The 27,641-nt window shown below is 47.2% G+C and overlaps 1 long non-coding RNA gene across 1 annotated transcript; it reads right to left on the minus strand.

The window, feature by feature from the left end:
- On the minus strand, positions 1-26,462 carry LOC129555900 (uncharacterized). The gene is made up of 3 exons (XR_008685848.2): positions 14,899-26,462; positions 696-3,180; positions 1-562 (listed from the first exon to the last, which is right to left on the minus strand). It is a non-coding gene; the product is annotated as an uncharacterized LOC129555900 (long non-coding RNA).
- Positions 26,463-27,641: the final 1,179 nt, after the last annotated feature.

Here is a 27,641-nt window from a genome sequence, read left to right on the forward strand (position 1 = left end):
AAATCATCCCACCCTCACCCTCTCCCACAGAGTCCCAAAGACTGTTTTATACATTTGTGTCTCTTTTGCTGTCTGGAATACAGGGTTAAGGTTACCATCTTTCTAAATTCCATATATATGCGTTAGTATACTGTATCGGTGTTTTTCTTTCTGGCTTACTTCACTCTGTACAGTAGGCTCCACTTTCATCCACCTCATTAGAACTGATTCAGATGTATTCTTTTTAATGGCTGAATAATACTCCATTGTGTATATGTACCATAGCTTTCTTATTCATTTGTCTGCCAATGGACATCTAGGTTGCTTCCATGTCCTGGCTATTATAAACAGTGCTGCAATGAACATTGGAGTACACGTGTCTCTTTCGATTCTGGTTTCCTCGGTGTGTATGCCCAGGAGTGCGATTGCTGGATCATATGGCAGTTCCATTTCCAGTTTTCTGAGGAATCTCCACATTGTTCTCCATAGTGGCTGTACTAGTTTGCATTGCCACCAACAGTGTAAGAGGGTTCCCTTTTCTCCACACCCTCTCCAGCATTTATTGCATGTAGACTAGACTTCTCTACAGAAGAAAAAATAAACAAATGGGTAATAAGCACATGATATTCAATGTCATTCTGGAAACGTGGATCAGACTGCAATGAGAGGCCACTTTGTCCCACTCAGATGTGCAAAAAAATACAAAAAATACTTACAAGGATATGGAGAAGCTGGAATTCTCATGCATTGCTGGTTCAGTTCAGTTCAGTCGCTCAGCCATGTCTGACTCTTTGCGACCCCATGAATCACAGCACACCAGGCCTCCCTGTCCATCACCAACTCCCGGAGTTCACTCAAACTCATGTCTATTGAGTTGGTGATGCCATCCAGCCATCTCATTCTCTGTCGTCCCCTTCTACTCCCGTCCCCAATCCTTCCCAGCATCAGAGTCTTTTCCAGTGAGTCAACTCATCGCATGAGGTGGCCAAAGTATTGGTGGGAATGTCAAATGGTACAGTCACTTTGGAAGACAGTTTTGCAGTTCCTCAAAAAGTTAAATTTAGGATTAGCTTATGACTCAGAAAATAGGTACTAAAACAAACACTTGTACATGAGTGTTTGGAGCAACATTATTCATAATAGACCGAAAGTGATAATAACTCATCAATAGATGAATGAATAAAGAAATGTAGCCCATTCATATGGTTCAGCCCTGATACACGCTATAAAGTGAATGAATCTTGAAAACCTTACACTAAGTGAAAGAAGGAAAACATGAAAGATCATATGCTGTATGACTCCTTTTGTATGAAATATCTAGAATAGGTAAATCTAGGAACAAAAAGTGGAGAGGTGGTTTCCAGGAGCTGAGGTGAGGTAGGTTACAGACGAGGAACTGCTTCCTGGGTGAGGGGCTTTATTTTGGGGTGATGACAGTGTTTGGAACTAAACAGAGGTGGGCATGGTTGCACAGCATTGTGAATGGATTAAGTGACACTGAACTATTCACTTTCAAATGGTTAATTTGACGTCATATCAATTTCATCTCAATAAGAACACTTAGGATAGTGATTGCCTACAGAGCATATAGTGACCAAAGTGAGTCTCTGAGGGGATTCTGGATTGCTGGTGATGCTGTTTGTTAATCAGGGTGTGGAATATACAAGTGAATTCAGAATGTGAAAATTCATTGAGCTGCATACTCACCATCTGACATTTTGCTGAATATGTATTATAGATCTATAAAAAGATAAAATGGAAAAAAAGATGCCCCAGACAGTGCCTGGGGCATCAGATAGGTCAGCAGCCCTCACTGCACTCCCGGGCCTGTTCCCTCACTGCTTTGGAAGCACGGTTTGGGGAGGGAGGCAAGCATGGCTCCTTTTCACCAGTAGCTGATCTGATTTTCAAGAGGGTTCTGTTGCTTCCACTGGAGACATCACACCACGGCTCAGTCCTCAGACGGGACCCAGTTGTCAAATCCTAACGAAGATGCAGCAGGCAATGCACCGAGGAAGGACTTTATGAGAAAACATAAAATAACATGGAAAATGGGCTTTGACCTTTAGTGCTTGACAGATTATTTCTGCCTTGTTTATTAAACACCACACCAACGATCAAATATCCTCTTAAACCCTTTTTATGGCAGTTCACAGAGTGTTTTCTCCAGTTGAGTTGTTTGTGGCATGAGCTCAGGCCACGTCCTGTTCAGAATGGGGTCCCTCAAACCCTACGAGGACATTCTATCTGCACTTGTACCACAGCCCCTCATGTCAAGGACCCTGAGAAGGAGCCGTGGGCCCCACAGTCTCCCATGTCTCAGAACAGAAGGTGCTCGTAAGAGTGCACCCTGTGAATGGGGCCCCTGCTCTGCTCCCCAGGTTCCGGCCCCTAAGGTCTCTCCCAGACCCTCAGAAAGCCAGTCTCATCCCGCCTTAAGGCCTATGCTTGCAATGTCTCCCCTGCTCCCACCTCTCATATAATAACTCCTCCTGCTTCAGGGAGCAGCTAAACCTCCACCCTGCAGAAGACCTCCACCCCACCTTGATCTGCTTTCTTTTATCAGGAAAGACACTTAGACCCGGAAATGACTGCCATGAAGAAGAAATATTTTTATACCAAAGTTCCCTAGAAACAGGAGGTGCCCAGCACTGCAAGGCCACAAGGGGAAGCCCGTTTGGTCAGGAGGTAGGGGAACAAGGGGAGATGTGAGCACGGGCTTTAATTATGGCTTGTGTGGGAAGGAGAGGGCAAGGCTGGGTCAGCAGCCTCCACGCGTGCTGGTTTGGATCATTCAGGGAATGCTGGCTGTGGGGGTCCCTAGTCTTGTGGCCCAGGAGCCATTGGAGCAGGGGATGGGGATCCTGAGTGGAGTCACATAGAGGAGTTGGTCAGTGGGGTGGGCTCTGGGTTGGCTGCTTTGCATTTTAAAAGTTTGCTCCTGGGGTAAGTTAACTCTCCCTGGGGATTGGCAGCCCCTCCAATGTTTGCTGGGAAAGTGGAAAGGCAAAAGGAGAAGGGTTGGCAGAGCATGAGATGGTTAGATAACATCACCGACTCAATGGATATGAGTTTGAGCAGGCTCTGGGCGATTGTGATGGACAGGGAAGCCTGGCGTGCTGCAGTCCATGGGGTGGCAAAGAGCTGGACACAACTGAGTGACTGAACAACAGCAACCAGGTATTCGTCACACGTTAAAGTCTGAGAATACAGAAAATAGGAGACGTCGTTACCACAGAAGCCTTCCTAGCCCCAAAACATCTAATGTATTTTCTTTCCTTCTTTTTTAATTTTCATTTTGTGTTGAAGTATAGTTGACTTATGATGGTGTGTTAGTGTCAGGCGTACAGCAGAGTGATTCAGTCATACAGCATCCACGGTATTTTCTACTGGTTCCTCCGATAGACGCCGGCTCTGGGAAGGGGCCACATCTGTTGTTTTTACCTGTGTATTCCTAGTGTTTAGCACTTAGTAGAAACCCAATAGTGAATCAATAAGTGAATGAAATTATGTTTGCTTTGGAAAACTGAAATTTTAAGAACTCCTCTACTAAGGCCCTAATTGTACATGTGTGTGATTTGTCTGTTTTTTTTCCCTCAGTGGGACAACTGGTCTTAGTGGCTGGCAGTCCTGAAATGGAGACTGTCTTCCCGTACTCTCAGATCTCCCAAATGTTCTGACAAATTTTCCCACCCATGACTTCATGATAAAGTGGTGCCTGGAGGAGAAACTGCAGGCTGAAGGAGGCAGGCACACCTGGAGCCCATGTCATATTTTCTTATCAACTCCTCTCCCCACTTTTGGGGGCAGTTTTTGCTTTGAAAGCATCAAGAGAGAGGGAAGCTTGCACTTCAGCTAAAAGGATATGTTGTCTCCAGCTCACTTGTTTTCTAGACCAGGTCTCTGCTGGGAAGTGATGCTGTGCTAATCCCAACAGAATTAGCTCCTGACCACCCAGCCCTCCACAGTGGCCTAACGTGCAGCTGGCTTTTGCCTAGACATGGAGGAATTCCCCTTGGCTGAGGAGCCAAGTAAGCAACTTCTGCAACTGAAAGAAAATGAGGACTCGAGATACATACTTGCCAACTCCCAGCTGCAAAAAAAAAAGGAATAAAAAAATGGGAGGAAGGGGAGGGGAGATGTGTGGACGGAACGGGGCTGGGGGACCCTCCTGACACTGGTAGCATCACTTTTTCTGTTAGAAATTTGATGGGGAATGAAGGCCTTGGTTGTTGACTTCATTTGCTTTTCTTTGTTCACTAGTGAGTTGAAGTTTGTTTTTGTGGTGTGTTTGTGGCATATGCTCACTGGGCCAGACTTGACCAGTTTCCTGATTAGTCTGAAAGGACTTTTCACTCCAGCTTCTGAGACAGTTTATATGTTGTGATCTTTTTTTTTTTTTGCAGCTCCAATTTTGAGATGTGGTGGTGGATTTGTAGGTATTTACAGATTATCAGTGTGGATCACACATATAGGCTAGTCTGGTTTTGAATTTAACGCTGGCGAGAAAAGCTCTTCGTCACTGCTGCTGCTGCTGCGTCACTTCAGTCGTGTCCGACTCTGTGTGACCCCATAGACGGAAGCCCACCAGGCTCCCCCGTCCCTGGGATTCTCCAGGCAAGAACACTGGAGTGGGTTGCCATTTCCTTCTCCAATGTGTGAAAGTGGAAAGTGAAAAGTGAAAGTGAAGTCGCTCAGTCGTGTCCGACCCTTAGCGACCCCACGGACTGCAGCCTACCAGGCTCCTCCATCCAGGGGATTTTCTAGGCAATAGTACTGGAGTGGCTTGCCATTGCCTTCTCTGCTGATAAATTTGCTTCCTTTGGAGTCTGGCTGAAGAGGATGGAGAGTTCCGGTGGGCTGGGCAGCTCTGTGACAGCCTTGCTTCTGAATGAGGTGGGGGAACAGCAGATAGTCATGGGGTGACAGGGAGAATGATGCTGGCAACACAGAGCTCGGGACAGGGGCCTCCTGACTTGCAGAAAGTTCTGGGCAAGAACCAGAATTTCTCTAGGCCTCAGTACTGACCGCATCTAAAAAGACCATAAACAAATAAAAACAAAATGCTGGAGAGGCTGTGGACAAAAGGAAACCCTCCTACTCTGTGGAGATGTAAATTGGTACAGCCACTGCGGAGAACAGCATGGAGTTTCCTTTAAAACCTAACAGGAGAGCTATCATATCACCCCGCAATCCCATTCTTGGATATTTATCCAGAGAAAACTGTGATTTGACACAGTACGTGCACCCCAGTGTTGTCGTTGTTCAGTTGCTAAGTCGTGTCTGACTCTGCGACTGCGTGGGCTGCAGCACACCAGCATCCCTCTTCTTCACCATCTCCCAAGTTTTTTCAAACTCATGTCCTTTGAGTCAGTGATTCTATCCGACAATTTCATCCTCCGTCGCCCCTTTCTCCTTCTGCCTTCAATCCCTCCCAGCATCAGGGTCTTTTCCAATGAGTCGGCTCTTTGCATCAGGTGTCCAAAGTATTGCAGCTTCAGCTTCAGCATCAGTCCTTCCAGTGAATATTCAGGACTGATCTCTGTTAGGATTGATTGGTCCGATCTCCTTGCAGTCCAAGGTGCTCTCAAGAGTCTTTCCCAGCGCCACAATTTGAAAGCATCAATTCTTTCGTGCTCAGCCTTCTTTATGTTCCAAATGTCACATCTGTACATGACTACTGGAAAAACCGTAGTTTCGACTATGTGGACCTTTGTCAGCACAGTGATGTCTCTGCTTATTAATATACTGTCAATGCTTTCCTTCCAAGGAGCAAGTGTCTTTTCATTTCATGGCTGCAGTCACTGTTGGCAATGATTTTGGAGCCACGAAAATGGAATCTGTCACTATTTCCACACTAATGTTTACTGCAGGACGGTTCACAATAGTCAAGACATGGAAGCAACCTAAATGTCCATTGAAGAGGAATGGGTAAAGAAGATGTACATATATACAATGAAATATTACTCAGCCACAAAAAGAATGAAATAATGCCATTTGCAGCAACATGGATGGACCTAGCGATTATCACACTGACTGAAGTTAGACAGAGAAAGATAAATATCATATGATACTGCTTATACATAGAATCTAAAAAAATGGTACAGTTCAGTTCAGTTCAGTTCAGTCGCTCAGTCGTGTACGACTCTTAGCGACCCCAAGAACCACAACACGAAAGGCCTCCCTGTCCATCACCAACTCCCAGAGTTCACTCAAACTCATGTTCATCGAGTCGGTGATGCCATCCAGCCACCTCATTCTCTGTCGTCCCCGTCTCCTCCTACCCTCAATCGCTCCCAGCATCAGAGTCTTTTCCAGTGAGTCAACTTGTCGCATGAGGTGACCAAAGTATTGGAGTTTCAGCTTTAGCATAAGTCCTTCCAATGAACACCCAGGATTGATCTCCTCTAGAATGGACTGGTTGGATCTCCTTGCAGTCCAAGGGACTCTCAAGAGTCTTCTCCAACACCACAGTTCAAAAGCATCAATACTTCGGCGATCAGCTTTCTTCACAGTCCAACTCTCACATCCATACATGACCACGGGAAAAACCATAGCCTTGACTAGATGGACCTTTGCTGGCAAAGTAATGTCTCTGCTTTTTAATATGCTATCTAGGCTGGTCATAACTTTCCTTCCAAGGAGTAAACGTCTTTTAATTTCATGGCTGCAATCAGCATCTGCAGTGATTTTGGAGCCCCCAAAAATAAAGTCTGACATGGTTTCCACTGTTTCCCCATCTATTTCCTAAGAAGTGATGGGACCAGATGCCATGATCTTAGTTTTCTGAATGTTGAGCTTCAAGCCAACCTTTTCACTCTCCTCTTTTACTTTCATCAAGAGGCCTTTGAGTTCCTCTTCACTTTCTGCCATCTGCATATCTGAGGTTATTGATATTTCTCCCACCAATCTTGATTCCAGCTTGTGGAATGGTATAGGTGGACTTATTTACGAAACAGAAATAGAGTCACAGATGTAGAAAAAAAACTTATGGTTACCAAAGGGGAAAGAATGTGAGGGATAAAACTGGGAAATTCAGACTGATGTATATACCCTATTATATATAAAATAGATAACTGATAAGGACCTACTGGATAGCACCGAGAACTCTACTCAATGCTCATAATGACCTATACAGGAAAACAGTGCATACATGCGTATGCACAACTGATTCACTTTGCTGTACCGCAGAAACTAGCACAGCATTGTAAATCAACTATACTCCAATAAAAATTAATTTTAAAAATTAAAAATTATACTAAAAAAAAAACAACACAAAACTAAAGTTAGAAATCAAGCCAAAGATACTCAGCCTTTCTTTATGCATCGAACAGCAGCCTCTTGAACAATGAGAGTCACAGACTAGAGAGGAAGTGCGGGAAGAAGGACATTTCAGGATATTCTGCTTCATCAAGATAAACAGATGTAAAGGTCCGTGTGTCTCAGAGTGTGTTCAGGAAATAAGAAAAAACAGAAAGAAACAGAACGAAGCAACTTGGGCCCACTTTGTCTAACTTCTTCAATGTGAAATGACACTTGTCGTGTGTTTAAGCCACTTTTCCTCACCACGCTAGGAACTTCCTGATCACTCTTAGGAGTGATACTGATTTCGATTACATCTTTGAAGGGTTTGGATGATACTGTAATAAGGAGAAATGGATCAAAATGTAAATAAGGTTCATCGTGAGGAAATCAGCACTTGATTCAGCCCTGTTATCACTGTGTAGCTTATTTCCCACAAGTAGGGAGAAAAGCACTTCATACAAAAGAAAAATAATATAGCCACTCTGTCTAGTTTTGGTTTCTGCAAAGAACAAAATCTTGAGCATTTCCTGTAAGCCAGGACTCTCAGCAGGAGCCACATCATCCTGGCTTTGGGTTAACGTCTGAGGCTGTACCACAACATCAGCGTGTAAGGAGCTGATCTTTTCCCACCGTGAACAGATAGATGTAAAATGACGATCTTATGGGGGTTTGTAATATTAGATATTGTTGGATTTTTAAATCAGTTTTATTGATGTATGATTCCCTTGCTTTTTTTTTGCAAATAATTCTTTTTTCATTTTGAAATACTTTTTGCCTTTGAACCTAGCCTTGACAGACAGAATCAATGAATTTGATCTCACAGTTTTGAAAAGCCATACATATCCCTCTTTCTAGAGCCATGTGGAACATCTACAGGGCACAGAGCCCCAGTGTCAGCTCTACCACAGCTCCACCCCAGGGCTGGCACCCTCTTTCCACGTGAAACCAGCGTCAGAGTTCAAGGGACAGAACTAGTCTCATTGGAAACCTGATCACAGATCTACCTCACTTGGCCCATGTGTATTCCATGCAACAGACTGTGCTCAGCTTCATTTCTTTACAGGAGCATCTAGACCTGGGATTGCAGGTGGGTGAGGAGATATTGCTGTGGTCATGGAGGACTTTGATGACTTTCAAACCAAGTCTCCATCACCTAGGGCCATTTGTCAGTATCCATGTATTTGGAAGGAAATACGGAGGTCTGGCTGATCCCTGGAGCAGCCACATGTAACTGAAACCACCTCTGCACTGTAAGCCCAGGCATGTGCTCACTGTAACTGTGTGCCTGCTTTCCATCAGCCCTCCTGGACCCTGGAGGCTGCCCTCCCTAGAGGAAGCTGTGCAGCAGCCTCTCAGCTTTGATGGTGAGCTGGAGAGCCATACTCTCAATGTGTTTCTGGTTCAATGTCAAAACTCATGGTTCTAAGCGACCTCTGGCAGCTGCCTGTATCATGCCTGCATTACATTGTAATGGAAGATTTCTCACCATCGCAGGGGGCTGCTAGCAGAATGCCTGCCACATCCCTGCTGCTCAGACTTAGTGAGAGGATCTGAGCGCTGACATTTCTAGCATGGAGGCTTCCCTGGGGCAAAGAACTGCTGTGCAGGCCTCCAGGGAGAAAGCACTACTGCACAGGCACAGGAAGGTGAAATGCCTGGACCCTTTGTGGTAGACATCTGTCCACACCTTCTGTCTTCCTGGGGACTGGCTCTCGATGCTGCCCAGCACTATCAATCACATTGTTGTACTCCCCCATCCCCACAAACCAGGACCAGGCACATGACCCAGGATGAGCCAGAAGTAGCACTCAGTCCTGGATGAACCCATGATCAAATGGTCCAGGGAGAGCCCTCACTCAGGCTGGGTTGCAGAGGGCAGATATGGGGCTGCTTCTGTGGGATCTGGGTGGGAGTCCTGTGTGGCTAGGGTCCCACAAACCCAGGGAAGGAGTTGGGAGACAGAGAGACAGGTGGAGGAGCTGGGTTTGGGTCTGAGGACCCAGCCTATACCTGTACCCCTTCCCATTGCTTGAGTAATGATGCCAAAAGATCAGTTTCTCTGTTTGGTGGCAAATCAAATCTCAGAGACAGAGTTTTGGGGGGAGTAGAAAAGGAGAGCTTTCTTGCTTTGCCAGGCAAAGGGGGACACAGTGAGCTCAGCCCTCAAACCAAGTGTTCCAACCTGGGGAAGATAGTGACAAGTTTCATAGTAATGGTTCAAAGAAGTCATGATCAGCTTGTGGACATTCTTCTGATGGGTTGGTGGTAAGGTAAGTAGGAGTCTGCATCATCAACCTTCAGGTCCAACTTCTCTGGGGTCTACGTGCTTGTGGGCAGCATACCATCACTGATTGTTAACTTCTCCCTCCTGGAGGGTTTCAAGTAGCTGCAAAACAGCTCAAAGATTTTGTTGTATGTACCTGTTGATGGGGAAATAGGACTGTGCTGTGAAGCTGCTCTAGATCATTTGTTTCTCCTTGGGTCTCCCGTCCCCTCCTTTCCCTGATTAACAACTGTTTGAATCTGCCTCTTGGAACTCAGGGAAGGTCATGGAGGCTGAATGAACATTGTTTCCTATAATTAATGAAACGGGGGATACAAAGGCCTTGTGCCCAGGAGCCCCACAGGGCCCTGTGTGGTATTAGTAACGAGAATTTACTTCCTTCCCATCTTTGTTTGGCTTCAGTTAGTTTCATTTGGGTTTCTGTCACTTTCACCTAAAATTGTCCTGGCTGTCCCTGGTACCCAGGCAGCTACCTAGTGGTTAAAGGCACAGATGCCTGGGTTGTGATCCTGGTCCTAATTGCAGGATGCTAAAGCCTCCAGCCTGTTTTCTCAGGTGTGAGATGGGCGAGGCCACCCTTAAAGAGCCTGCTGGTCATGCACAGGTGATAACAGGCAAGAAAGTTTCCAAAACCTGCCAATCATATGACTGAGTCTTTTTAAGGCCTCCAAGTCATGTGCTTCAAACAAGAGTTTGCTGTTGAAAAGAATGTTCTTATTTCTGAGGCAGATTTCAGTGTAACTAGATGAATCCAACGGAGAAGGCAATGGCACTCCACTCCAGTGGAAAATCCCATGGACGGAGGAGCCTGGTAGGTTGCAGTCCATGGGGTTGCTAAGAGTCGGACACGACTGAGCGACTTCACTTTAAATTTTCACTTTCATGCATTGGAGAAGGAAATGGCAACTCACTCCAGTGTTCTTGCCTGGAAAATCGCACGGACTGGGGAGCCTGGCGGGAGCCCTCTATGGGGTCGCACAGAGTCGGACACGACTGAAGCGACTTAGCAGCAGCAGCAGCAGCAGCTGGTGAATCCAAAGGCCTCCATTTGCTTATTATAGGGGGATTTATCCAGAGAAAAGGAACACTGCCTTTCCCGTTTCTTCAGAGAGCCCTCCAAGAAAGGAAACCCTTCTTACTCCAAGCTTTCTGCTAAATTCCAAGGCAAAAGTATTTTTATAAAATGTATAAAAAATATGTATCATGGCCTGTACACTAGGAGGTCATGTTCATGATCCAGCTGCAGGGCAGTGTTCTGTAGAGTTCAGATTCCTTATAAAATTGTTATATGCTTTCCACTCTACTTGGGCTTCCCTGATAGTTCAGTTGGTAAAGAATCTGCCTGCCATGCAGGAGACTCTAGTTCCATTCCTGGATTGGGAAGATCCCCTGGAGAAGGGATAGGCTACCCACACCAGTATTCTTTGGCTTCCCTTGTGGCTCAGTGCCTGCAATGTGGGAGACCTGGCTTTGATCCCTGGGTTGGGAAGATCCCTTGGAGAAGGGAACAGCTAACCACTCCAATATTCCGGCCTGGGTTGCAGAGTTGGACACGACTGAGCGACTTTCACTTTTCATTCATATAGTAATTTGTATGAAAGTCCTTACAAGAGACTGAAATGTTTGTACACTTTCTTGTTCCAGAAAAGATTTATGCTAGCTTATACAAGATTATAAAAGATAAAATAAAAACAAATAAGCAAAGCAACAGGACCATGGAAGGTGGAAATCTAAGATAAATATAGGAGATTAATTAGACAGGTGGGTATAAATGAATCATAAATTTAATTCTGAGCTTAGTAACATTTTACACAGAGAAGGATGAGTCAGTATATGTATGTATTAATTATGTCTTTTTATTCTGGTGCTTTGATGTCTTGGGGCCTTGATGACCTTGTGACGACCACTTCCCTCCCAGGACCACAGACAGTAAACAATTAGAGATAGGCTGGGCTTCCCAGGTGCACAGTGGTAAAAAATCCACATGCCAACGCAAGAGATGTGTGTTGGATTACTGGGTCAGGAAGATACCCTGAAGGGGGAAATGGCAATACTCTCCAATGTTCTTGCCTGAAAAATTCCATGAACTGAGGAGCCTGGCAGGCTACAGTCCATGGAGTCAAAGAGTTGGACATGACTGAGCAGAGATAGTAAACAACTGGCCTTCAGGCACTTTTCAAATGCAAACCAACCAATACCACACCCTACTTGGCTAAGGGGCTCTCATACTCTGGACCAAGATCCCCCTGCCCTGATCACCCAGGGTCAGGTAGCAGACACCTGTGTCCCCAGCTCACTGAGATTATTCAAACTCAATTATTCAAAATCAAATTAGCCAATATTAAATCTGCTTACCCTACCTCTCCTTACTTTTCTTGTGGAAACCATCATATAGGCTCTTGGCTGAATTTTCCCTACTCCCTCAGTCTCCTGGCTGACCCTGGGGCTTCCCTGTATGGCCCTGCATCTCATTTCCAGAGACCTGTGAGAGTGCAAAAATTCTTCCTTTGTGACAGATGTTTCCACGTCTGTGTGTCTTACCAGACCTGAGTAAAACAAATCCCTGGCATAGTCTTACAACAGTGATTTGTGGCATCCGAGGAGAAAAAAAGAGACAGTTGATTAGAAGCACAATTACTCACAAAATTGAGGCCAGAGGTAATGATCTCCTGTGAGTCCTCTTAAAGAGAATGTTTTGTCATGGTGTAAGCAAAGCCTCAAAGGCAAATCCACACCTGAATGCCTTGGTGTCAGTTAGGACGCTTTCAGCAGCAAGTGATAAAAAAACTGACTGAAAGAGGCTTAGAAAGTAAAGGTCAGGATTGGGCAGATCCACAGAATTCATAGCTCTGGGAGAACTGGGTTTCTTTGTGATTCTTTGGGGTTCTTTGGCTTCACCATCGACTACCTTCCAAGCCTTAGTAGATCTTATCATAAGTAGCAAGAAAATATTTGAAATACTAAGTAATCATTATTATTCTTGGTATTCCTTTCTATCCCATGACCTTACTTTCGAACATTAGAGGTCAAGTCCAGAGAAAGAAAATGGAGTCAAACTCTTAGCCTTGACTCTAAATAAAATAGGCTTGTAAAAATCATAGCAGAGGGAGTGTCTTGAAAGCTAAGGATTTTGATTGACAGGAGTCTAGCCTTTGGGTGGGGTGAGGGGGCCAGAAGGATCGCGGTGGAGAGCTGAGTGCATGGCGTTTATCTGGAAGTGACGACTGAAAGAATACCTTTTAGACCAATCTCTCCACCACAGAATGAGAGGAGGAATTCTTTTTTTCTGGGCTACAGGGAGAAGAGTCATTCCAATTAGATGGTAGTGTAGCAAATGGGGGCGTCCCAGGTGGCTTGATGGTAAAGAATCTACCCGCCAATACAGGAAATGCAGGTATGATGCCTGGGTGGAGAAGATCCCCTGGAGGAACAAATCGCAACCCATTCCATTATTCTTGCTGGGATAATCCCATGGACAGAGGGGCCTGGTGGGCTACAATCTATGGGGTTATGAAGAGCCCAAACATGACTGAGTGACGGAGCACACACTCAGTGTAGCAGGAAAGGCCACAGAATCTGTGAGTCTCTAAAAAGGAATTCTGTGTCAGGCACACACAGGCCAAATGAATCATATGACTCCTTGATAAGTTGGTGGGGCCACTGAGCGCTGGGATCTGTGCCCTAAGAAGGAGCCAGCATGGACCAGGGCTCAGAACAGCATCCAATCACGGTCTTTGGGTAGCCAAAGCTAAGGTGTTCAGGGTGGATCAGGAAAAGGTGTTGAGACCCCAGGAGGTCCAAGTGGTGCTGAGAGAGCCAGGGGACCTGGGGAAGGATCATGGTTCTGGTGGGGGTGGGGATAGACACTCAGAGCCCAGAACCTGGGGAAGGATCATGGTTCAGTGGAGGTGGGGATAGATACTCAGAGAGCAGGGGACCTGGGGGAAGGATCATGGTTCTGCTGGGGGGTTGGGGATAGATACTGAGAGAGCAGGGACCTAGGGAAGGATCATGGTTCGGTGGAGGTGGGGATAGATACTCAGAGAGCAGGGGACCTGGGGGAAGGATCATGGTTCTGCTGGGGGGTTGGGGATAGATACTCAGAGAGCAGGGACCTAGGGAAGGATCATGGTTCTGCTGGGGGGTTGGGGATAGACACTCAGAGAGCAGGGGACCTGGGGGAAGGATCATGGTTCTGCTGGGGGTTTGGGGATAGATATTCAGAGAGCAGGGACCTGGGGAAGGATCATGGTTCTGCTGGGGATGTGAGGATAGACACTCAGAGAGCAGGGACCTGGGGAAGGCTCATGGTTCTGCTGGGGTGGGGACAGACCTTTAGAGAAGGTGAAGGATCATGGTTCTGGTGGTAGTGGGGACAGGCTTTTAGAGAGCCGGGCTCTCTATGGCAGGGCTATGGGGGGTGCTAGGCTTGAGACTAGGACCCCATCTATAGGCCACGTGGGCAGAGATGGACTTAGGCCAGCACCGCTTCTCCACACCTGCACTTCTCTGGGTCCCCCAGAGGCTTGACTCTTCCCCAGGGCTGAGAAGGGGAGAAACATCTGAACCTAAAGCCTGAAATGGCTCCATAGTCACAAACTAAGCTTTTCTGGAATAAGAAGTTATTTTTACTATTGAGAGAAAATAGAGGCTCAAGACAAAAGTAAACATTTTCATGGAAAAATTATGTTCTCTTTCATGGCTGAGCTCACAGATACTAGGGAAGTCAGAGTAAGATATTTTGGTGTTTAGTAAAATAGCTATTTCACTCCAACTAATACCAGTTATTGATTATTAGCTATAGGCAAGACTCAAACGAGTCTCAGAGTTTCTCTTTTGTCCTTATAGGAAAATAGTTTGTCTGTATTTTCTCATTTTAATTAATTTTCCATAATGAACATTATTGCTGTGGCATTTATTCATTCAGTAGAACCCCAGGGATGGGGGAGCCTGGTGGGTTGCCGTCTATGGGGTCACACAGAGTCGGACATGACTGAAGTGACTTAGCAGCAGCAGCAGCAGCAAACACCACTGAGGATTTCTAGGCATCAAAGACATCATGCAACACTTTGGAGTAACAGACAAAATATCAGTGACTTTAACAAGATAGAAAAGTATTTCTCTTTCCTATAAAACTCTGGGAGTAGACAGTGTAGAATTGGAAGTGTGGCTCCACAACTCCACAAGGTCTGCATGCATCCAGAACTCTTCTCTTGCTTTATGTGGTCTCATTTCACATAATCACTTTCTGGTCCAACATGGCTGCCCAGGTCCAGTCATCACACACAGATTTAGCTAGTGGGAAGGGGGAAAACAAAGGATATGCCTACCTGTCTTCTTTGGAAAGTTCCTGGGGACTGCCAGGTGGATACTGCCATTTACATCTCATTGGGAAAATCTTGGTCAATATGTATCATTTTAAGGATTACTAAGAAAAGCAGTTTTTAATCTGAGTAGCCGTGTATTCAAAAATTGGGAATTCTATAAACATGTAAGAAAAGGGAATGATTTAAACAGATAACTAGCAATCTCTAACAAGCACTAACAAAATATGTAGGGGTGTTAGATTCAAGTCAATTTAATTCAACAAACATTGATGGAGCATTTAGCACATGCCAGGCACTGGCAAGACAGGTGTGGGAAGGGCCTCCTAGGCAGGCCTTCACCCCATTGTGCTGCTCTCCCTCTGATGAAGCAGCCATTCTTCTTTCCTTTCCCACCCGATTTGGCTTTGCAGAGACAATAAAGGCATTAAAAGTATTTTCCACTAGCAGTGTTGCTTAATGCTGAACTTTGAGGGTAAATAATTGTTTTACTTACCTGACACTTAATGAGGCATCCTAGACTACAGTTACCTTTAGGATTTGAGTGTGAATCATCAATCAGTATTAAATCTCTCAGATCCAGAACCACAAAATCTTAAAACTAGAATGGTTTCAGAAGCTACCGAGTCTACCCTGCTCATTATGCGTGGGAGGAGGGGCTGACTGGTGCCGGAGAATGCCCGGGGTCTGTGGTCCCCTCCAGGCCCCTTGCCTCCCGCCACTAGTGGGAGACTAGTATCCTGCAGAGGCCAGCATAAAGGACAATCCCAGGCCCGTGTCACGAGGCAGCGCCAAGGGAGGTTATAACTGATGCTTCATCCTGCTCTTTAATCCCCAGGTGGCTTGTTCCAATTCTGCAGATACAAATCTCTGAGCCCTGCTGGAGGCAAAACTTGCTCCTCATTTCCCATCTCCTTCCACCTCTCCTCTCCTCCTCTTACTCCAGCCACCCACGCCATCATCCACCCCTTCAACACTCGCCTAGCTGTCTTTATACTCATGCTTGGGTGCAGGGGCAGGGGGCAGAACTTCTCCGCACCAGCTAGGTCAGTGAGTCCTGAGTAGGTGGGCTGAGTATCATTTGTTGCCCTAAGAGTAAGCAATCTGGTGGTAAGTGATGGAGTGGGTGTATAGAGAGATCACTCATGTTCTTCTCACCTGGGCTGCATTAAGCCAGGAGGGCTGGGGATTAGCCTCTCCCTGGCGCACCTGGAGGCTAACTCAGAGATGCTCCTGACATCTCCCTTGAGCAGGTTCTGGTCACGCAGCCTCCAGCCTTCGATCTGGTTCCATGGGGGCCCCCCGCCTGGCCTGCCGCTTCCACAGGCACCTTTCCTGTGGCTTCTCAGTCCTCGTGTGCCAGGGCATGCGGAAAAAGTGAGTCCTCTCCTTGGGCCCAAGCGGGCCTCAGCTGTCTCGGAGCACACTGTGGGAGCGGGGTGGTCAGAGTTCTCCCTCCTGTGCATGAACAAACCAGAGTTACAGATGGGGTAGTGGGACAGAAAGGGATGGCAAAAGACCAAGGGAGCATCTCACCCCAACAGACTTCCCTGGTGGCTCAGATGGTAAAGAATCGCCCTGCCAATGCAGGAGACTGCGGTTCAATCCCTGGGTCGAGAAGATCCCCTGGAGAAGGAAATGGCAACCCGCTCCAGCATTCTTGCCTGGAGAATTCACGGACAGAGGAGCCATGTGGGTACAGTCCATGGGGTTGCAAAGAGTCAGACACAACTGAACAACTAACACTTCCCCTCCAGCGGAGGCAAGATGAACCCTCTTCCCACCCCACATTCTGGAAACTGATTGTCAGATGTTTCTGTGATCTGGATTTATCTGACTCAAGGTCCCAACTGCTTGGCACAGGGTAGGGGCCACTCAGGGCTGTCAATACTCGGAACCATCCTTTGGTCCTTTGGGGCAGGGGTGTGCAATGGGGCGTAAACATTGGGGGAAGGACGGGGTCTGTTTTGCTCCACAAGGAGGCAGAGAAAGTGCTGCTTGAGATGCAGAATCTCCTTTTCTTCACCTGCTCCGGCATTTCAGAATTCCCCACAGAGAAGCTAACTGGAAAAGAAAAAGCAAATATTCAAGAAATAAAGATGCTTCCTGGAAGTTATGACAGCATCCCCTCACCTGGGGGCATTGTCCTTATTCAGGGAATAAAACGGAGGGTTATTATTGGCTACAGACTGTGGGTGGCCTATTTCCTTGCAAGTCATCCTAAGTGGAAGGCCTAACTGCTTCAAGCTATTTTCCTTGAATTCATTTGCAAAAAATTGCTCCCAGAGTCTCCCTGCAGAGAAGGAACACACCATATTAATTTAAAGAGAAAGGAAAACCAGCCTGAGAATTCCTGGTCCCCTAGCCTTGTCTCGATCACCCTTGGCTGTAGGCCTGCACCAGGCAGGCTGTGGTGGGGGAGGGTGGCCTTCCTTTCCAGGCACCACGTGGTTTTACTCTTCCAGGGCATAGGTGAAGGAGGGTGAGCAGTGTGCCTAGACCTGCCTCCTCAACAGGAAGGTCCTGGGCTCAGGCGTTCTGGATGTTACTGCGAGTGGCAACTATGTCCACAAAAACGGCCCCAGGTTACAATATCCAGAGTCCAGGAAGACCTATGGCCAGAGGTCCATTTGGCTACCTTGAGGTCTATCCTCAGGGTCACAGAACAGCCTCAGCTGGGGTCCCACTGAAGCCTGAGCAGCGCTGATTCCCTATCAGGAAACTAGTTTTTAAGGAGGTGGCAAGGAGGAATGAGACTTGGTTGGTGAATCTTCATTTCAGTCTGAGAAATGAGTGAGGATCTATTTCAGGTCACCTTATCTCCCCTTCAGCCTGAACAAGAACTGAGCATCCCATTCCACAGGTGCAGGAGACATTATGTATCAAAAGTTCTCCTAGGGAAGCACAGGTATTTATCTGGAAGCAGGTGTCCACAGAATGAAATCCCACAGGTAGAATGAAGCCGCGGCAGGTGAGTCCCAAGTTGATCCAGCAGTACTTGTTTTGTTTGGTGGTGGAATGGGGACGACTAGGAAGAGATGGATGGAAAAGTGCCAGAGAGAAAAATAAGCTCTCTGAATTATTCCCAATCTTAAAAAAATAAACTCACCAAAAGCTCTGCAATCTGTAAGTGAACATCTGGTGCAGAGGCTCCGTTTTGCCAGGGAGCAGGCACACATAGCCTGCATTCATGGAGGACCCAGAGGCAGCGATGGTGGTGGTGGAATGGGGTCACAGACATTGGAGTCTTATACTCGAATGGGCCCCAAGATTGATCATGCGGCGAGGGATGGGTCTCAGCCAAACAAGCTTAGACCTTATGATGTAAGGGTCGACAGTGGATGTCTGTATTCTATCCCAAATAAGCAAGTGAATTTGGAATGAAAAGCAAAATCAGCCTGCATTTTCCTTTTGATGACACTTGAGAATGTCATCCATTTCAAAGCCACAGGCTTTGGGCTGTGTGTTAGTGCTTGACCATAAGTATCCAGCACTTTGGAGGGAACGCCACTCCCGGCTCATTCACATGGGTCACATGACACAGGCACCCCTTTGCCTGTCTCCTAGACTGAGAATTCACAACCTGGGAGCAAACACTTTGTGCCTCCAAATATCTCCAACATTCCCCAGGGTGACTTGGGTTTCTTTTTGAATCTTATAGGGCTCCTTTGTCTTTAGCTCAATTCTGCCTCCCCCATGGTTGGGTTGGTGTGTCTTAAGTTCTTTTGGTGAATAGTATTGCCCAAGGGTCCTATTTAGATGAAGATTTGGATTCAGTAGACCTAGGTGGTCTGAGATTGCACTTTTTAACACACTCCAGGTGAGGCAGTGCTGCTGGTCGGTGGAACACAGTTTCAGTACTGACCGTCTAGATTCCAGTTCATTCTCTCTATCCAATGGGTCCTCAAGAGATCGGCATCAGAGTCCCCTTGGTGGTGGTGGTGGTGGGGTGGCTAGGCCCCAAGCAGCCGAAATCTAGGGAGGATACCTGGCAGCAACAGATTGATTAAGTCCCAAATGATGCTCCTGCAGACAGATGTTGGCAAGCAGCTGCTCCAGGAGCAGAAAGACTCATAAACCCTGGGACACAGCCGGGGTCACAGTGGCCCGTGGGTTTGTGCTGCTGCTCTGTGCATGGCCTCCTCTTTCTGGGCCTCCAGCTTTGGCCCTCCGATTCCTGGAAATAGGAGATCATCTTTGTAGGATGGCTTCAACAAGCAGCAGTTTAAGTCTTGACATAAAGAAGACTTTGAGGGAAATGCCACCTAAAAGAAAAATCACCTAGGAAGGCATTGGCGGGAAGATGGTGGGGAAGGACTCTCCCCACTTTGCTCCATGGAGCATCCCTGGAAGGCTGAGGGGAACCCCCCACTGCAGGCACGAGGCTGGTGAACTGGGCAGAGCCGGCCGCAGGGCTCTGGCTGCTAACCAAGGATGCTGCCCTGGGGCAGCGCCAGCACCCTCCATGGTGGACACAGCACTCCCAGAAGATGCACTGTCCCACAGGGCATCTAGCACAGCAGACCTGGCCCTGCCCCAGCCCCCAGCAGAGCACGCATTCACTGGACCCCACAGTTGAAAATTTCAGGTGACAAACCATGTAGGGATCTGATCACATGAGTAAATGGTGTGGTCCTCTTGGCACTTACATCTAGTGGCTGCTGAAACTCTAGAAAAAGAGTGAAATTAGAGTGTAATCACACCACCCTTGCTTCATATATTCATTTCTCATGTCAGGTGAGAAATGTCACCTTTAACCAATGGTTTTATCTTCCACGAAAGCTGTCTGCCTGCCCAGGGTGGACCTGCGGATGATTTCTGCTTTCATTCTAATAATGACCCTGAAGTCACCACCATCTCCCACAGCAGTGACGGTGCCCTTGTGTGTGAAAGGACTTGCACTTTGAAAGAGCAGTTCTGCAGCACCAGATCCACAGAGACCCAGAGCCGCCTCCCCACCCGCTTCCGCCCCCTCGAATACACAGGGTGCCTGCCAGATGCGGCTGCCAATACAGAGGGGGAGCAGCGCCTGGCATCAGGGTGCGCGTGGCAAAGTGCAGAGACAGACAGGCAGTTAGAACCCCTGTCGTGAGCGCGATGAGGTGGTGCAGCAGGAGGGAAGCTTCCTGAAGCCACAAGGCCTGCACTGAGCCCTGGAGGTGGAGCAGGGGTCTTATAGGGAAACACACTGGCGCTGGAGGGTCTCTCCCATTCAAGGCACCAGAAGCAACAAGCAATGCTGATGCTGAGGCTGAGAACAGCATGGGCTCGAGGAGGTGAGGATGGAAAGGCAGGCAGGGGCCGGAGCAGGAAAGGCTTCCTTTGTCCTGCCTAGGGGGTTGGCTCCCACCACTCCCAGCAGGAGCCCCTCTAAGGCTTTATGCAAGGGACCCTTTAGGAGTGGCTTCTGGAGGAGGCACGGGCAGGCCTTGCGTGGCTGCCCACCTGGAGAGGGAGGCCTTGGGATGTGCCAGCTCTGTGCTGTGCTAGCAGAAAAATCCTTGCAGACTTCAGTGCTCATCTCATTGTAGGTCAGATCCTCCACTACCCTTCACGCCCCAGTACTCTGAATGGATCTAGCGTCAGCCATCTGTCTGCCATGGAGGCGGTAGAACTGATGGAACCCAGCCATCAAATTCATTTTCTAACAATCAGTAGGGAAAATACTCACCACAATTAGAGAAATGGTTCATACAGTTTTACCTAAGAAAACATAAAATTGATATTAAAAAAAATCAACAGAAAGACAGGCAAAGGACATGTGTAAACAATAATTTCAGATAATATATAGAAGCACAAAGAATACAAATAAATATATAAAATAAAAACTACACAAGAAAAATATTTAATTCTATTAGTGACCAAAGTCATGACCATTTAAGCAAAGAGTTGCCACTTTCCATATATCAAATTTGCCATATTTAAGAAGCAAACACCCAACTCAGTACTGAGTGGTGAGGTACACTCTCCCCAACACAGCTGGGGGCTTGTACACTGGAGATTTTTAAGAAAGTAACTTGGGAAAGTAAAATCAAAAGCCATAACAATTTCTTATTCTGTGATTTTACTGTCATGAATTTCTCTTAAGGGAATAATAAGGCAGCAGATATATTCTCAAAGACACTGCCACATTAAATGGTGGGCCTTAAATGTAGAAGTTGAATGTTTGAAAGAACAAGATGAACCCAAGAAACACAAAAAGTCACCTGTGAGGAAATGTCTCAGGTCATGGGACAGGACACAGGGGAGGGCGGGCCATCAGCTCACGCCTCAGGAGAAGTGTTTCCCAGAGTGTGTGCCCTGCAGAGGCGGGGCGGCTCAGCCAGCCTGGATGCGCAACTCCCAAGGGACGGCAGCGGTTCTGAAAGCCTGTCCCGGTGACACTGAGCACAGCTGAGGTCAGCCCTTGGTCCCACTAAGGGGCAGACTCTTTCCAGGGTGCAACTGGGTTTGGACAGTACTTATTAGGCATGTGCTGGGTGCTGGCAAACCTATAAGGCAGGGGACTTGTCTGTTTTTCTCACAGCCATACCCCTAGAGCCTGGAAGAACGCCAGCCAGACCAAGTTTATGGTCAGCACATGGGCCTGAAGCTTGCATGATTTGGAAGAGGCTCTTTAAGAAAAAGAATTCAAAACTCTTTGAAAAATTGGTTCAAAATAAATTATTTAGCATGAGAAAACAGCAAATTCTAAGAGTTTAAAAACCTCCAAAGGCCACAAATACACAAGATACAGGAAAAAAGTATAATCATATTAACTAGCTGGCTGACTCATCTCTACCACATTCACACAGACCAGTTTTATTTGGCTCTACCGGCTCTTAGTTGCAGCATGTGGGACCTTTCGTTGTGGCATGTGAACTCTCAGTTGCAGCATGTGGGGGTCTGGCTCCCTGACCAGGGGGTTGGACCTGGAGCCCCTGCACTGGGAGTGCAGCTCTTAGTCTCTGGACCACCAGGGAAATCCCACCGCCACATGTTTCGAGGCTGTGGCTCCACATCTCCCAGGGCTGGGATCAGTGAGGCTTGTAAGGGTCACAGTGCAGCCCTGGGGCTACACCGTGGCCTCGGAATCCTGGCTGGTCAGCAGAGGGCAGGGTCAGAGTTCAGGGTCAGAGCCAGCCCTGGGATGAATGGCGATGATGGGGGCAACCAAGTACATAAGCCCCCAGCCCCAACTCTAACTTAAGTATCCCTGTCTCAACATCCCAGCAGCCAGGCCCCAAATTACCAGCAGCCACCCCATCACATACGAGAGGGAGTGCACTGGGAAAGTTGTGGTTAAAATATCTCACTTGGTAAATTTTACCAAAACCTATGACTCTCTGAAAGTGTCACTAGAATCCCTCCTACAGCCTTGATAGGGAACAAGGTGACTGGGGTGGTCCCCAAAGTGAAAGGCCACCTCTGTGCTTAGAAAATACGCGCTGCTTTGAGTAAAGGACACTGTGACCCTGTGATTTATAATGAGAAATACTCATCTGGTCTTCGTCCCTGCTTCTGACTCACAGCTCCCCAAACCCTTGGGATTTCCTGCACAGTAAGAGCCACAGAAGCATCTTTTGTTCTGCTTGGGCTCTTGTCCTCTGATCCACAAGGTGAAATGGGTGTCCTGTTACTCCCTACAAGCTCCTTTCCACCACTGCTGGGCTGATGTCAGTGAGGAGGCCTTTGGAAGTGCCTGCAGATGGGGGCTGGTTGCAGGGGAACCAACCATGAATAGAGGGGTGCAGCCTTCAGCCCCATCCCCTGACTTCCTGGAAGGAGAGGGGCTGGAGATTGACTCAGTCACCAGTGGCCCATGGTTTGATCAATAGAGTCTATGGAGTAAGACCTCCGTAAAACTCAAAAAAGACAGAGTCTGGAGAGCTTCCAGGTTGGTGGTCTGGTGAGAGTGGTGCCCTCATGGAGGGCAGAGAAGCTCCAAGTCCTTCCCCATGCCTCACTTGCCATCTGCATCTCCTCCATTTAACCGTGAATATTCTTTGGAAGGACTGATGCGGAATCTAAGCTCCAGTACTTAGCCAACTCATTGGAAAAGACCCTGATGCTGGGAAAAACTGAAGGCAGGAGAAGAGGGCAACAGAGGATGAGATGGTTGGATTGCATCACTGATGCAATGGACTGAACTTGAGAAAAGCTAGGAGATGGTGAGGGACAGGTAAGCCTCATGTGCTGCAGTCCATAGGGCCGCAAAGAGTCGGACACAACTTGCCAACTGAACAACAACAACCCAGGAATCTAGTAAGTAAAATGTTTCTCTGACCTCTGTGAGCTGCTCCAGCAAATTAATCAAGCCCCAGGCTGGGGTTCTAGGAACCTCCAAATTATAGGCATTTGGTCAGAAGCACAGGTGACAGCCTGGACCTGTGACTGGCATCTGAAGTGGGGGTGGTCTTGTGGGGATGAGCCTTCAGCCTGTGGGACCTGATGCTCTCTCCGGGTGAAGAGTGTCAGAACCGAGTTGACTCGTAGGACCCCCAGCTGGGGTCAGAGCCCTGCGTGGTGGTGGTAAATAGGGAAAAGCACCTCTCCCACTCCTACACGCTGGACTCAGTCCTAGAATCATCAGAACGGCACCTGCCCTGGAGGACCTGTTGTTCCAGTGCAGAGACCTGGGACATCTAGTCCAGGATGGATTCTTGAGTCTTCTTGGGCATTGCCTGGGCATCAGGGATTCTGGAGCTGACCTCAGAGTCAGCCTAGGCCTGGGCACTCAGATGTGAAACACTGTTCAGAGAGGTACTTGCGCTCCCTCATGGCCTTGATTCTTGCTCCACGGTGGTCCTCACACTTATATCCGGGAACCCCACCTTCTAGGCTGGGGGCTGCTGTTCCTGCTTCTTCAGTCCATGTGGCGGCTGAAAGGGGAGGTGGGGAGGCAGTAGGTTTGCTGAGGCCTGCAGATTCAGGTTTCTGAGCTCTGAGTGGAAATCAGAACCCATGGGGACCTTGGATTATGAGGGACAGACCCCAGAGGAGGTACTTTTGTGGCCCCATGGTGTGGGTTTGGGAACCAAGTTCATTAAGTTTGGCCACCACATGTTAACTGTAGTGGGAGCAGAGGAGTCAGGGGTTGGGGGACCTGAGAGAGGAAAGCCATGCTATAAGCTTTCACCCTTGCAGTTTTGCTGGTCTCCACCTTCCCAGTGAACCCAGCTGTCTGACCTCCTGTAGGAAAGCAAGTCCAGATGCTCATCTAGAAATCAAGACTCTTCTTCCGGCCCCTGTGAGGGGTGGCCTTGAAGATCCCCACTGGATGGATCCTGTTCTTTGGGAGCTGGATCCACCTGGCTCCTGCATCATTCCTCGGCTGGGTGGCCGCATCCTCCCTGGGGGCTTCTCTCCACCCTGATCCAGCCCAGGTGTGCCCTCGCTTCCCACAGGACTAAGGGACAGGCTTGAACCAGATCTGCTGCCCTCTGCAGTTGGACCTCGGTGCCCCCCCCACCCCCAACACACACACACATTCTGGTTCACACCTGAGGCTGTGGTCAATGATAAACTGCCATGCTGACCCAGAACTGCCACGTTCTGTGGGTTGAACTGCAAGCAGCCCCCTGCTGGGCACACAAGCCAGCCGGGCAGCCACTCAGGGGACACTCAGCATCTCTGAGGCCCTTCACTCCTCCACGGGTGAAGTGCTTCTGTTCCAGATCACAGTCCTGGGCACTTTACAAGCTGCCTGAGTTTGTGTAGAAAGCCATGGGGCAAGGATTTTGGCAGTTAGAATCGATCAATTCTGCTGGCCACTCTTCAAATGAACTCCCCAGTCAAGTCCACCTTTGTTTCTTTGTTTTCGGTTCTGAGAAGCCAGATCAGGACCTTCAGCCGCCATCAGTGAGATGGTACAGAGTCGCCCACCTGGCCACAATCAAGCCATTAGTTTCTTTGGAAGCTGTCTTCTTTTCAGTATCTCGGTTCTTACACATCTCCCAAACTTAGCTCCCTAACCTCCAACAAAAATTCTGGTCAGGTGCTGACCATTGTTGTCCTAAAACCCCAAATCTAACTTCAAAAAGGAATTGATCTGAAAATCCTCGGTTCTGTATGGGTTTGATTCATTGATTTTATTTCATGCAAAGCAACCGCTGAAGAAAGACAGACATCCCTTTTGTGTTCAGGGGCCTGAAGCCCCTAGGTGTTTGGAGCTATTTACAAATGTGACACACGATGATGCCTGCCTTGGCAAGTGGGTCATACAGAGCATGAAGTTTGGGGAGGTCAGAACAGATACCCCAGTCTGAATCTGGCCATGATGTCATTTACCTCCTAATTCCAAGTGGCTTGCTGCCCGGGGACGCCATCTGAGCCCTTGAGGGAACCAGGGCCCCAAGGGAAATTCAGTCCCTGAGGACCCCAGCTGGTAGGTTGGAAAACTCTGTACCTGTCAAAGGCAGTGTTGTTGGGAATGCTCCAGTACTCAGTTTTCTCAGTTTATGCCCTTGGAGCAGTTCTTGCACATTTTAATGGAAATCAGGTTTCCCTCTGCCTTGTTCTTTCTAGGCAACAGCACAACAGGGCAGGGCATGATGCTTAAAACACCCAGACCCCAGGCCCAGAGAGTCTATGGCTGAGCCTTCTGAAGATGCTCCTAAATGTCATTTGGAACCCCCTTTTCTTTAGTGATTTTGAAGAATTATTGAGGATGGTAGAAATCAAACAAAAAGGTAAGAAAAGCATTTTTAAAGGAAATTATAATAGATCCTAAGAAACTGTATGTCTGCCCGGCATTGCTCCCCAGAAGACTCCTGGGATTGATTGTTGAGTGATTTGTAACCATCATGAAACGGACCCGGTGATGGCTGCAGGTCTGCGCTAGTTCAGAATTTGCAGGTCATGCCAACCTCACAACCCAACTTGTTTAGTTAGTGCTGCTCAGCTAATGCCTCAGAGGAGGCCCAAGAAGCATTTCTGCAATTTCATAAAATATGAAATATAAATAATAAATTAGATCAGATCAATGAATAAAATACCAACCAAGATGAATGTGGACTTTGGATTTAAAATTTTAAATATGAAAAAAGAAGGAGATATATGTATATATATATAACTGATTCACTTTGCTATACATCTCAAACTAACACAACATTGTAAATCAACTATATTCTAATAAAAATTAAAAACAAAACAAAATTTAAGTGTGGGAGAAATATCTTGGCAATTCATGTGAAAAATAATTGGAAAGTTAAATAAACCACAGTGTTATGTGATTAAAACACATGCACAAACCTGCCCTTCCTGCCTGGAGAAGCTGTGCCCTCACTGAGAGGAGAAAGCCCTGACCCTGCAAGGCAGGTCCTGGCAGGCCAGAAGGAGAAGCGCTCAGGGTCTATTTGAGAGGCAGTCCAGGGCTGGGAGAACAAAGGCCTGCATTGAGTTAGGGACAACTCGGAGCTTGCTCAGGACACCAGAGGAGTGGCTCCAGGAGGAGGGGCAGAGGGGTCGTGTTTGCAGGTCCAGGGGGTTGACCTTGGCAGACACATGGTCAATAGACCTCTGCCAGCTTCCCTACATTTTCCTCTAAAAATGATGTATGTCACTTCAATGGCCATGGATAGTAAGAGTTGGTGTGTATCCTCCATTCCTGTGAAATTATAGAATATAATACACACATATATATGTACGTATATTCTATAATTTCACAGGAATGGAGGAGACACACCAACTCTTACTATCCATGGCCATTGAAGTGACATACAAATAGCAAACACCCTCTTCCAACAACACAAGAGAAGACTCTACACATGGACATCACCAGATGGTCAACACCGAAATCAGACTGATTATATTCTTTGCAGCCAAAGATGGAGAAGCTCTATACAGTTAGCAAAAACAAGACCAGGAGCTGACTGTGGCTCAGATCATGAACTCCTTATTGCCAAATTCAGACTGAAATTGAAGAAAGTAGGGAAAACCACTAGACCATTCAGATATGACCTAAATCAAATCCCTTATGATTACACAGTGGAAGTGAGAAATAGATTTAAGGGACTAGATCTGATAGATAGAGTGCCTGATGAACTCTGGACGGAGGTTCGTGACATTGTACAGGAGACAGGGACCAAGACCATCCCCATGGAAAAGAAATGCAAAAAAGCAAAATGGCTGTCTGAGGAGGCCTTACAAATAGCTGTGAAAAGAAGAGAAGCGAAAAGTAAAGGAGGAAAGGAAAGATATAAGCATCTGAATGCAGAGTTCCAAAGAATAGCAAGGAGAGATAAGAAAGCCTTCCTCAGCGATCAATGCAAAGAAATAGAGGAAAACAACAGAATAGGAAAAACAAGAGATCTCCTCAAGAAAATTAGAGATATCAAGGGAACATTTCATGCAAAGATGGGCTCGATAAAGGACAGAAATGGTATGGACCTAACAGAAGCAGAAGATATTAAGAAGAGGTGGCAAGAATACACAGAAGAACTGTACAAAAAAGATCTTCATGACAAAGATAATCACGATGGTGTGATCACTCACCTGGAACCAGACATCTTGGAATGTGAAGTCAAGTGGGCCTTAGAAACCATCACTATTAACAAAGCTAGTGGAGGTGATGGAATTCCAATTGAGCTATTTCAAATCCTGAAAGATGATGCTGTGAAAGTGCTGCATTCAATATGCCAGCAAATTTGGAAAACTCAGCAGTGGCCCCAGGACTGGAAAAGGTCAGTCTTCATTCCAATCCCAAAGAAAGGGAATCCCAAAGAATGCTCAAACTACGGCACAATTGCACTCATCTCACACGCTAGTAA

Source organism: Moschus berezovskii, chromosome 12 (genome assembly GCF_049115385.1).
Source record: "Moschus berezovskii isolate FMDL1 chromosome 12, NW_MosBer_1.0, whole genome shotgun sequence".
In the NCBI taxonomy this organism is placed as follows: domain Eukaryota; kingdom Metazoa; phylum Chordata; class Mammalia; order Artiodactyla; family Moschidae; genus Moschus; species Moschus berezovskii.